Here is a 12,825-nt window from a genome sequence, read left to right as displayed (position 1 = left end):
CTGATACGTTCTCTTTGAGAAGAGACACGTCTACAGACGGCACAGAGCGAGTAGAGCTTTATTCACTGGGAAAGTGCTGACTGTGCTATCAATCAGCCTTCATACAAGCCTTGAGTTATTAATAAAAAGCCTGGTAATCTAACACCTGCTTTCAATCTTCCTTTCTGAGGGCATAAAAAGCCACAGGATCAGCCTCAGCAGTTTTGTGCATCTCCAGGACTTGTTAAATCTCTCTCACTTCCTTTAACCCACTTCCTGAAACCTTAAGCATCAATGCTTTATGCTCTGGCTTGTAAATGAAGCCTGTTATTATTATTGAGATAGTGTTTTTATGGCATAAATAATGAGCTAAAACAGGGGAAGAGGCGTTGTGTGGAATTACTGCCTGAACTGAGATGGAAATAATCAATATGTCCTCACTTACAAATCTCATCTGCATGTCGACTCCATCTCCCCGGCTGTCTCGCTACCAATTCATTGCACAGGAGGCCCAATAAAACATGCTGGTGTCATTGATCTGCTTTATTCATAGCTGAAGATAGAAATGCATCATTCAAAATTAATGGGAGGGCTTCTACTTACTGCCCTATCCAGATGGAAGTATCCTGCAGCCCAGCAAGGTTGGAAGATATAGGTGGGATTCAAGCAAGATGAGTGTGCTTCAGGTTTAACCTCTGGTGTTTGGAACTTGCGTTGTCATCATGTTGGGCTGTATCTCATGTGGCAGAGTGAAAGCAAAAAGGCTTTTTTCTTAGGTCCCTTCACTATATTCACCATTTCACGTTACCGAGAAGTTTGGAGTGGAACCTGAGTCTGCAGCGTGAGTAGTTTTGACTGGAAGCTTTTGAAAAGTTAATGAAGGGCTAGACAATAATGGCTTAATTAGGGTATCTGTGGCATCCATGGGGAAGAATTGATTTGTGATGTATTGATTGTGTTAAAAATAAAAAGCAGGGACACAGAACATGGTATTAGAGAAAGTGTTTATCAAATAGCAGAGAATGTGGCAGGTTCTGTTTTTACATGAAAAAATGGAGGGAAAACTAGCCATGAAAACATTACCTAGGGAGAGACAGACTCTTATATCTCTCCACACCTGCAGAAACCTCTCTGCTCGATAGAAGGTTCCTGTTCTGTTTATGTACGAACACCTAGAGAAATCAGTAGTCTCCCTTCCTCTATTGATAACAAGAAAAGCAGAAAAGGAGTGTGGAAACAATGAAGTGCTCTGGATGACCTAATGAAGCTGGCAGAAATCCTTGCCTAGAGACCTCCTAGAAGAGGAATTACATGTGTGATTCGAAGTTCAGCTGGATGAAAATAAGTATTTGGGATTTATCCCCAAAGGTAACTTAAATATGGATTTAGGGAAAAGTGTAATTAAAAGGAGAAGAAACTAAGCTAGTTTTCCATTCTTTACCCCATCAAAATGACGGATCAGCTTGTGATGCTCCTTATTGTCCTCTTCAGGTTCTTTGGCAAAGAAATTGCCAATTACTTGCTGAGAAGAAAATATTCCTTAGAAAGCAGTTTTTTTTTCCAGGTATCTCATTTGTGACCTAGTTAAAGCTTGCCTATTGATCTTGGAGGTGAAAAGCAAAGGAAATAACGTACTGGATCAGCTGCCTCTGAGGCGAAGGAAGTTTGGTTAGTAAGCATGGCTCTAGAAGAGCTTCCACTCTTGTTTGCATTGTCATCCCTCTTCTGTCCTCAGCTCATGCCAGTATGGCTGCTGAATCCCAGGGAGTCTTTTTGTTCTGACAATCCAATATTTATACAGAGAAAATATGGTCCTGCAGTATATAAGTTCTTCACTCACTACTTTGTCTTTTGCAGCTAGTTTTGAGATGTTGCAAATCTGAGTCTGTCCAGCCATAATATTTTTACAAATGGAGTAAAGGAAAAAGGAGATCAAGGAAAAATGGCTGAGGAAAAGCTAGTTATCTCTTAACAATACGGGTGCTGGAAATCATTCCAGTTACTCTTTCTTCTGAGAGAGAACAAGACCTGAAAATGGTACATGGAGCTAAAGACTTAAGCCAGATTTATAGGACTAACCTGGCTGCCAATACTGCTATGGAGTAAAGTCTAATTGCATCTGCAAACAACGCAGCCCATTGATAAGCACCAAGAGGACCCAAATTCTTCACTCTCTGACTGAAGCCCAGCCTGACCTGCCACCACAATGCTGCTCCCAGGTTCAGATTTACTGGGGCTCACTGCGGAGAAGCAAGCCAAAGCCTCTGGCTTATTGGAACATCTGATTTCAGACACCAATTGAGTTCAATAATTATTCAACCAATTGTTCTTTTATTGAATTTCCTGCATCCAGTACATATACAGAGTATTTTGAGAGTTTCTCTAGCATCTGTCTTATTGGGAGTCAAAGCACTGGACTATATGGCAGATCTAAACCTAGAATAAAGCAAGTGACACAGTTCAGCTGGCTTCACGGAGGACTTGGTATGTGAAGCTGATAAAACACTTTGGTACCAAGACAAGCTTTTGTTTCTTAAGTTTCAAAACGTTTTCTAGTTTAACCTCATTTCCTTCAAGCTCCACTGACTTTGATTTTCAGTGAACTTTAAAATAAAATTAAAGCAAAATACTAAGGGTAAGAACTAGCACTGAGGACAAATTCCCCATCTCCACTGTCTGTGAGCTTGAATACAGCAATGCAAGAGGAAGATACAGTGGAGAAGGGAAGGAAAACATCTGTTATTCGCAAAGTTTGTTCTTTCCCTGTTTTTATTTTAGTACTTGTCAGAGTAAATCAGTGCCTTTGCTAGGTCTGCTGGAAGGCAGCCCTCTTGGCTAGAGCTTGCCTCTACCGCTGCTCCCTGCAGAGTGCACAGGGTCCATTAAGGAAGTGAAGGACATGTTTTGAGGGAAGCTTCATTCTTTTACATGTTTAATATTCTTGCAAGTCTGATAGGAAAGCTGAATTGGAAATCTTACTTCTTGTGTTCCTTTTTGAGCAATTTTCTCTCTCATTCCCTCAGATTAAATTAAACTGTCATCCAGAACGTGGTCCACTACCAGCTGTGACTTCATCATATACCAAGTATGAATGCATTGTTTTTGAGGAGTTTTAGCAGAGCTGAACTGTGGCTAGGCACCAGCTTTAGCCTACCTCAAAAGGCTGGCTTTGTATTCCAGCTTGGCACGCAGCCTACACTGTACCACAGCCTTGACAATATGTGCTTCAGTCCAGGAGTATTTTACAGGAATGGTGGCTCTTGAAACAGTTAATTTTGTCTTTTTTTTGTTGAGGTTACAATTAAGAAAATGTAGAATTTTCATTTCAACCAATCCTCTATTTAGTTTTTATAAATTCCAAGTTTAAAATATTTGGAAAAATGAAGGCTGGCAGGTGATAATGTAAGATACTAGTTTGGATAGAACAATTAATCCTGTGTATTTTAGCATTCCTTTTATGAACCAGTGTGAAGAAATAACTTTGAAAACAAATCTTTTTGAATCATTTTCTACTTTCCCCTGAGTTCATTTTTAATATTTATAAAAGGCAGATTTCTTAATGTTTAAGTGCTAGAAAACATCAGGTGGGGTTGTGCAGATATTTTAAGTATAATCCTTTGGGTTGTATTTGGCTTCCATGAAGCTGTCATAACCCCTGTAAATGTCAGTGGAAATTAGGCATTTATATTAATGGAGGCTCCCCCCTCCCCTCTTTGTTCTTAAAGGTGGCATTTTTTGCATTGCATCAGTGATTCAGAAGCAAGACTGAATTTCATCAGCATTTCCTCTGAAGGAGGTTTTGCTTGTTCGAGAGATCTGCTGGCAAGCAGCAATTGTTTACAGGGGTTCTTTAGAATCTAATTTACAATGAAACAAATTCAAATAATATGCAAAAGTAAAATTAAAAACTGTATCAATTAACATACAAAAGCAGAACTACAACACATGTTCAGCTTAACAACTCCTTGGAGGGTACAGCAGCCCATAGAAGGAGAACAATGCTAAGCATGCAAAGTGAACAGCTCCTTGGGGGGTAAGGAATGGGAAAATAAGCTCAGGGTTCCTATTAGAGAACCAAAAGCAAACACGATTTTAGAGTGAAATTTGTGGGTGAGGGGCAAAACCGGCCTAAGGATCTTTTGAAACTATCTTGTGCCTGAAAAGAGCTTGCTGTTGGATAAACAGAATGTGGTATTGGATACCCGGGGTTGTTACTAGGGATCAGTATCATGTCAGCAGCTGAAGATCATAGCTGAGTGTAGCTCCCATTATGCTTGGTGTTGTACGTCTTCAAAGACATGATTATTGCACTGAGCACCTAATGGACTTGAATTTTTATATATTTTCTAAAAGCCAACGTGAGAAAGATGTTACTATTGTCCCATTGTACAAAGTAACGCAAATGAAGTGACTTGCCCGGAGAACAAACTTTAACCCATCTCTCCCCAGTCCTGAATTAGAAGCTCATCTAAACCTATGCCTTACCATGGTGCACAAAGCAGGTTGCCTTTTTCTGCAACCCTATACAAGCAAGGAAGATCTCTGATTCTGTGTATATTCCCTCAGAAAACGTGGTGGCACGGTGGTGTTGGCTATGACCATCTCTCTGAAGCACAGAAGTAACATCTACCTGACTTAGCCCCGGGGCTAGAGAGTGCACTCTGGAAAGGAGGGAGGGCGCTGGATGAAGCCTGAATGCGGGATGCCTGTGGAAGCTTTGTCATCTTGGTGTGAGTTCAGCTGTCTGCACCACTTTACTCCAAAATGAACTGAATCCGCCTCTGGGGTGGTTCATCCAATTTGTGCAATCGCAGCAGCTGAATTCAGAAGGATTGCAAGCATGGGAGCACAGCAGGGGGAAGGAAAAAGGGAATTTCTCCGTGGTGTAGCCACGCCCCAAAGGAAGTGCATCGGTGCTTTTCTGAACGTAAAGTGTGTGTTTAAGCGCTTTCCCGAATCAAAGCTTAAAACGTTACTGTAGGCAAGGGTTGTGTCCATATTTTTATCTCTACACAATAGTTTAATACATTCATGTGTTCTCTAATATTTCAACAGATTTCTATTGGGTGTTTTGGTGTTACAGTATAGTTGTTAAGGATCTTGAAATGTCTTGTATGTCAGTAATGATGTCACTATGGAATATAGATAAAACCTAAATTTTAAGCAAGTGATAATCAAGTATTACACTGTATTTCCTGCAGACCCCACAGACCGTCCTGTTGTCAGCTCTCAGAGCACGGGTGAGCCAGGTCAGCATTTAGGAGATGGCCCCAAAGGGGACTGCCAGCAGGGGAGGGGGAAATCAGTGATTTTGGTTTTTCCCACCCTTGGGGTAGTACTTACTGTGTGACTGCAGGTAGGGGTTAACATGTCCTTGCAGGTGAGATGGTGACTGGTATAAGGTGGTTTTGAGGCTGTCTGTGGCTGTCGGATCCAAGCCAGGACTTGGGGAGCTCTGGTGACTCACGCACAGCAGGTTGTGATAGCCATCCTGGGAGCCAGGAGAGCAAGGACTGTCGGTGTGCAGCAACTTCAATAGAAAATTCTCTTTGCATTAATCACTGCTCAGCCCTGTTTCTTCTCTGCCTTGACAGACCCTACGCTGACCGCTTTGGACGATTAATGATCCAATACACTTCTTTTAAGGCTGCGGGAGCATCATACTCAATGTCAGATTTCAGCTGGGGCCATTTGTTTTATTCATTTCTCCCACTTCTAGTATTTCAACTCAAATCACACTTCCCTTTTCCCTTTTGCTGTATGCTGTGTATTGTGGCTGGTGCAGAAATGGGGCTCCTGTTTTATTCACAGGTGTCTGCAATTCACTGAATGACTGAAGTGGTCCTTATATAAAAGGTTTGCAGTGGGCTTTAGGATCTGTCTGCTTGAGAAGCACTATGTATAATGTGTTGTTATTAATATTGCTCATCATGCTGAAATAGTTACCTTTTCCAGATGAATCATCACTGGCATAGCATTATTCAGTATATTGAAACTACCAGAAAATAGTGTTTTTCTAGAAGTAATATTCCCTCAGCACATTAGCTAGTAAATGTCACACACAAATTGCTCATGATTTCCCTTAGATCAAAGGAATATTTCATAACAGGGGCAATATGATTTTTTGCCTTCAAAAGAGAATGTGAGAGTCAGCATGAGATACATACTATGGAAGAAGCTGTCTGGGATAAATCAGATTATTATGAGGGATGTGTAAAAGGAAGGACAGTTTCTATTTGAGATCACGCGTGTTGTCCGTGGTCTTGAAAGATGAAATGTTCTGCCCTAGTGTATAGAACTTGAAGGGCAGGCTGAACGCAGTGACTGCAGGCGTTCTCGCTAGCAGCTCAGGAAAGCTGCTTTCTGCTTTGTACCCAGTCATACATGCCAACATATAGCTGGTTATGTTGTCGCCTTTTTCTTCCCCTTTTCTTTCTTCCTTTCCTTCTACCCTAAGAACAAGCACTGCTTAATGGCTTGTCACACTATATTGTGGGGTGCAACTGAAATGGGAGAATAAAAAAAGAATTTTGCGGGTTTAATAGTGGGAGTGGAGCTGGGTTCTGCTGTGTCAAATGGTCTTTAAAGCTGAGGGTACCTGAGATGGTTCTAGTGTCCATGTTTCCATGTAAAATACTGGAATACTTTAACACAAGGGTAAGAAAGAAAGAACATGGTGTCTAGGTCAAGTTACCAGATGTTTGGACTCGTAGCAAGGCTAGCTATTCCATGTGTAAAGAAAAGGTTCAGCAGTGCATTACATAGGCTGGAAAGCGAGAGACGTAAAATTTCTGTAGGTGGTACAACCTGGCCCAGGACCCAGCAGGAGGATAGGTCCACCTCGAGTAGATTTTTTGATATTTACTCGGGATGAGAATCTTGGCACCTGAGAAGTTTGGGGGTATTGCTGCCGAGAAGTGTGAAGCCAGGTTAGACTGAGCGTCTGCAATCCAGCACAGCAATTTGAGTCCTTATGAACAACCACCGGTGAAAATAAGTAGTCTGATCCTCATCTGGGTTTCACGGGTGGGGAAATGTAAACGTTCAAATTGTGCGACCTTGAATAAGTCTTAGTGAATGCATGGCAGGTGAAACGGAGCCGGCAGTTTCTGAGACCCAGATCAGCTCCCTCCTCCCACAGCAAAAATCTTTCCACGCAGGTCTTGAAGTTATTAGCAGCTGTTTCCAAACTGAAAGCTGCTTTCTGAAATTGGAGCGTAAAAATAATCTTTCTCCTTCTACTCAAGCCTAACACAAACCTCTGAAGATAGAGGGGAACGGAGAATTAGGGAAAGCAAAATATTCCCTTTTATTTAATCCTGTAGCAAAAATACATCCTTCTTAAAACTGTACAACAAACAGAAAACCCGTGCTGCTATAGATCTTGTTACTAAAAAGGAGTCTATCCAAGCAATCTGTCCGCCTGCCTTTCTTGCTGTGTTGGTACTTTTCTGAAACTGTTGAGTCTGCATTTTTATTCCTCCTCACACTCTGTATCCAGAGTAAATGATGCCAGACTCTATCAGCTATCTGGACATCTTTCCCATACCATTTTCAGTCTTGGCTGGGGGGAGAGGAGGGGGAGTTATCTGCTTCAGTTTAAACACTATGAAACAAAACAATTCCCTACGAGAAAGCAGTAGAGATCATCTGAATTTTGTGTACCTCGGATGGAGGAAGCATAACTCTACTGTCACTGAAATGGCTTATTCTCCCTTTGCACTTATGTTTGTTGTCAAAGGATCATTTACCAGCCTAAAACGCAGGTAAAGCGTAGGAATCTCATCTGAAAGCCTGGCCGGGAGGAACCAAGCATGATTGATTTGCTTATGTCTTAGGGTCTTCCCGCATCCCCCTTCCTTATGTCTTTGCTTTGATTGTGAAATCCTGACACTGGGACTGTTTATAGCATCTGTTTTAATAAAAAAAAGATCTCAACTCAATCCTGAGCAAGTTCTGGGAGGTGACAGTTACAAGTAGTAACAAGGTGCCAATTGGACAGGTCATAGGAAATTTGTCTTTTATCTCTCCAGGGTATTCTCTAGGCATGACAGAGCAAATAAGAGATCCTAAAAAGCAAAGTTTAACTCACTTGATTTCTTAGCAGACAGAAGTACAGGGTGAAGCGCTGTGCATCGTGTGAAGTATTATTGAACTATTGGGTATAAATAGTGATTTATGTTCACCTAGTACCATGCTGTCACTGAAACTCCTAGCCATCTGATCAGCTATATGCTGTAAACCCCTGGGGGAGCAGAAACCCTCTGTGTTGCCTCATTCTTGCATCAAAAGATAAGACCCTGATACTTTACTGAAAAGAGAAAAGACACTGCAATTTATTTGAAAGTAACTTTAAAAAAAAGTTGCTTTCCTTGAAGAGAAGAGGTTCTTGAGCATGCCATTCTCAGAGCACAGCGTGCTTTTATAGCAAGCATAGCCCGTTTGTTCATGTCACCTCAACATTTAGTTGTTACTTTGATATCAATTAAGGAGGAAATTCATAAAGGTCAGTTAGTGGCCTATTATTCACACAGCCCCAGAAGTTATGAAATTATGGGTAACTCCCACCTAGAACTGCTTGTTTCTTAGCTCACGTCATAGCTGCTTGGGCTTTGCACTCTATTGCTTCTAGTTCAGTCAGTAGGATTTTAGCCAAGATCGGTTCTGTTTCATCTTCATGTGCGAGATGTAGATGGCGTCCTCTGGAAATTGAGACCATGTTCATGTGGGGAAATGTAACCCGTGCTGCCTCCGGTCTTATGTATCAACTTACGTATAAATCCAAATAAAATGGAAATATCGAAATAATGTTTTCCTGCCTGCTAGTGGGCAGGTGGCACAATCTTAAGGAGATTAAAGGCTTTTTCCCCCATTTAGAAATAGTCATTTCATTCTATTTTTAGCGGTGGAGACTGTCTTTGTCTATATCTACCCAGAGAGTTGTCCTTTACCCAACGTATGTAAATAACAGCCAGTATTACTGTGAAAATAGAACGAAGCCTCCTAAGTCTTGCACGACTGGGACATTACCACAGCAGTGACAAAGCCCTGTGGTAAAGAGCGTTCTCCTCTCCCGGCACAAGGATGGCTCGGTGCTGTGCACGGCACTCGGTGCATCTGTTGTCTGCTGAGTTTTCCAGCCTGCACCCCAGCAAACGGGCAGCCCTTGTAGTCATTCGGCTCACGCCACATCGTTGTCTGGGAGTCCCTCATTTAGCGATTTATGGGCCATGTCAGTGTAATTTAGTGTCTTAATACTGCTGGTCAAGGACCATCAGCGTCTTCTAAACCTCCGTTGTCCTTGGTAGGGAATGGAAGCAGAACTCGCTCGGAGTCAGCTTTCTGCGCGACTGAGGGACAGTTGCATTGAAGGCAGAGCCGATATACATCCTTGGAGATAAAATTATTTCTCTGCTGACAAAACTGGCTTAAAAAGCAGCATTAAAACAAGTAGTGAGAGAGGTTTGAAATATCCACTCTGGGTCTCTGCTATTCTCTGAAGGCAGCAGTGCTCGGGTTTGTTGCAGAAGAGCAGGTGGCAGCTCTTGAGTAGGGTTGTCTGTGGACCTTGCTCACTGGCCAGCTGTCCCAGCTGGACAATCATCTCCATACTCAAGGACAGGGAGAGGAATGAATGCTGAAGTACATCCAGTAGCACCTGCACTTTGGGGTAAAATGGTTTTATACTTAGGATGAACCCCACTTTCAATGCAAAAAGTGTGTAAGTGATGCCAGCTGTCTCAATCATCTGCAAACAAGGCTTTCACAGTTGGCTCTAATCTAGCCTGGTTTGTATAGTATAGCAGTGAAAAAATATTCCCCTGTCAAAGTTCTGCTCACCAGAAAGAGTATTAAAGGTGGCTTTCGACCAGTATAAAGGGAGAATGTAAGAAGGAGCTGGCCGAAAATCTACATTAAAAGAGAATAGTAGCTTAAATTGGAGATTTGTAAGATAAAGTAAGGACATAGTGGACTGGGGATTTACCTGAGTGTATGTTTTCTCTGGAGTATTGCAGGGGGAAATGACATTATATTCCCTTTCTGAAGGATTTGGGGGAAGGTTTATACCCATTTTCTCTCACAAAGAAGTGTGCGTAACCTGACATTAGAGGTCTGTGCTGCTGGACTCTGGTCCTCCAGTGCTTTCTGTCAAGTTCCCAACAGGAGGCTTTTCCCTCTCAGTGGGTATTTACTTGTTTATTTTTCTAAGTGGGCTTTTGTTCGATTTAGATTCTGAGTGAGTTTTGCACAGGATGTAGCACAGTGGAGGTTCACCTGTAATTGCTTAGTAACTTCTAATTAAAAAAAAAGAAATCCTTATTGTTATTTACACCACCACCATTCTATGGTGAAGCCTTTTTCTGTCCAGTACCGCTCCCTGCTCCTCTGTTCCTGCCTCCCGCCGTTGTTCACAGAAGGCCTGAGAGGGAATCACTTTGCAGGTTTTCAGAGAAGTTTTTCTCCTGGCGATCCGTGCTCCTCTTCTGCTGGTTTTTTGTAGGGAGTCCAGGCCAAGAACACGTAGTGAAACAGTTTGTTTTGCAACTAGTCTTCTCGACTGGGGGCAGGGAGAAAAAACCCAGCGGCTCTGGCTTTGAAATTCCTCATGTGGTGAGAGCAAGGCGCTCTTTTTTGTATTTTTCTTTCAAGGAAAGGAGTGAGGAGCATTTTATCTTGCTGATAGGAGAATATTAAAAACACAGGAGGATGCCGTGAGAATGTGTAGCCTTCATTGCTCTGAATCCAAAGAGAGGCAAGAGATAAAGTGCCAGTGCCTTTGTCCTATTAGCTGGTCCTGTTTACTCTACTGTGCAAGTCTGTTGAGGTGTTTAATGACTTTTCACATCACCATGGGGACACTGAGACAGGAGAAGCATTCATTTCTAGTCTTCTCTCTTTCTCCTCCTTTTTTTTTCCCACTCCTCTGCCTCACTCTTTGATATTCTTCTACGGTGACTTGGCTGTCCTTGTTCACATGTAACATTTCTATTTGCTGTGTATTTGCCGTAGGCACCATCTCTGGGGCAAAGGCGCAGGTAGCAGTAAACAAGCAAAGGAATTGGCTCTGTTTTGTGGCAGGGAAGGAGAGGGAAAGCATCAGTTGGTGTTGCTGCAGCAGAAATACGGGACAGTTACATAGGCAGTGCATCCACAGTTTCCGAGGACTCCTCCGGCCCCGCTGCAGTCCCTAGTTTGCTGCCTGTGTTTGCTGGTGGGAGCCCCAGGCCGGCTGAGCTGCTTTGCAGCTTACAAACAGCTCAGCGTTCAAAAGTTCACCAGGATTTATAACGTGATGGCGCTGTGTGAGTCATCCGTGCTGGGGACTGAACTCGCAGACCTACCGGTCTAAATCCAAGAGCTGCCACAGCCTGAGGTAAAAGGGCACTTCGGTGCGATGAAGGTGGAAGGAGAGCCATAAAACGCTGTGACCCCCACTCTTCGGTGGGGAGGATGGCGTTGGTTCTCCCCTCGGAGCAGCACAGAGGTAGCCTGTGCCATGGGGAGGCGCGGGGGGCTCTGCCTGCCCTGCGGGGCAGTGGCTGCCGCACCGCCCGAGGTCGGTCCCCCGTGCTGTGCAGCCCATGGGCAAAGCAGTGACCGGGAGGGAGGGGAAGCGGGGAGAAGCAATGCGGAGGAGTGCTGGAGGCGGGGGGCAGAGGTGGGTGCTGTGGCAGGTCCCGCCTTGGGTGCGGTGAAATGGATGTGGGTGCTCACTCCATTTATCCACTGGCCCCTCGCTTTAGGTCTGCAGATGAGGCTTTAATAGCAAACACAAAGGGTTTTACTACAAAGGCCATTTTCCCCTGATAGCTCCCTGCTCGCCCTTGCTCAGAACAAACAAGGCTAGGGGCACGGAGACAGACTGCTTGGAAGTGAAGCAGCAGCAGTCCGTAGCCTTTAAGGTGTGTGGATATTCTAATTTTTCAGCCTTCTAGATTCTGCCGGTGTCCCTGCGTTTAATGGAGGTGCTGAGGAGGGGGAGGGCTTGGGACATGAATAGCCCCTCCGGTCTGGTTGGGTGTAACCGAACCGAACAGCAGGCGTTGGCAGAACCGCGAGCCACAGTGTGTCACTTCGAGAAAGTGTGAATTTTCGTGCCTCCTGACTCTGCTTAGCAGAGGTAGCATGCTTGGCTCCTCCGGACTGCTATATAAACATTAATTGGTCAGGTGTAAAACGACACTGGCTTAGACCAGGTCCTGCAGCGCTAGGCTGCAGCGGCAGCAACCTGTTAATGTCACGCAGCTGCAGCGCGACCCCAGTGGTCTCAGTATGGCAGGTGGCTGCTCCAGGCCATCCAAGGACCACAACCGCTTGCCTGAGGAAAGCTTCTCGAGGCACTATCTTTTGCACCCGGATTTTAAACCTTTGCAGCCCACTTCTGTGTAAGTGGGACTCTTTGGGCATACAAAAGAAACACAGTGAATGTATCTGTTGGGAGTCAAGCATCTATACCCATTGTTGTGCTTTACGCCCATACCTATGAGGTTCAGCCTAGATGTCTGCACGATAAGCAAGGTTGCAGAGTCCAGTTGCCTTACAGGCACTAAATGGTGGTGGTGGTGACAGATGTCTTGGGAAAGATCCTCTAACTGGGAACTTAATCTCCTTTTTGGTGGCTGACTCCCAGGAGCATGGTGGTAAGGCAGTTCTGTGCAAGACACTGCTTGTGCAGAACAAGAAAGGACTTGATTTGAAATAAGGGTGGTGCAAAAACCAGAAAAGAGCTTTCTGTTGCCCCTCCCCATACCTGAAATATCAAGATTTAGAGCTTTGATTTCATTCTAATGCAGTGGGAAGATGGAGAATTTTTGTGGAGCATTGTGAACTTTGCCAGTTTACTGC

The 12,825-nt window shown here is 43.8% G+C and overlaps 1 long non-coding RNA gene across 1 annotated transcript in view; it reads left to right on the top strand.

Moving 5' to 3' along the window:
- Window positions 1–11,261: 11,261 nt before the first annotated feature.
- LOC135316225 (uncharacterized) overlaps window positions 11,262–12,825 on the top strand; it is a 51,401-nt gene continuing 49,837 nt past the window's right edge. Inside the window, exon 1 of the long non-coding RNA XR_010375660.1 lies at window positions 11,262–11,353. This is a non-coding gene — a long non-coding RNA (uncharacterized LOC135316225). The remainder of the gene's footprint in view (window positions 11,354–12,825) is intronic.

Source organism: Phalacrocorax carbo, chromosome 18 (assembly GCF_963921805.1).
Source record: "Phalacrocorax carbo chromosome 18, bPhaCar2.1, whole genome shotgun sequence".
NCBI classification, from domain to species: Eukaryota; Metazoa; Chordata; class Aves; order Suliformes; family Phalacrocoracidae; genus Phalacrocorax; species Phalacrocorax carbo.
The sequence above is the reverse complement of the archived record's forward strand: the minus strand, read 5'-3'. Positions and strand labels throughout refer to the sequence as shown.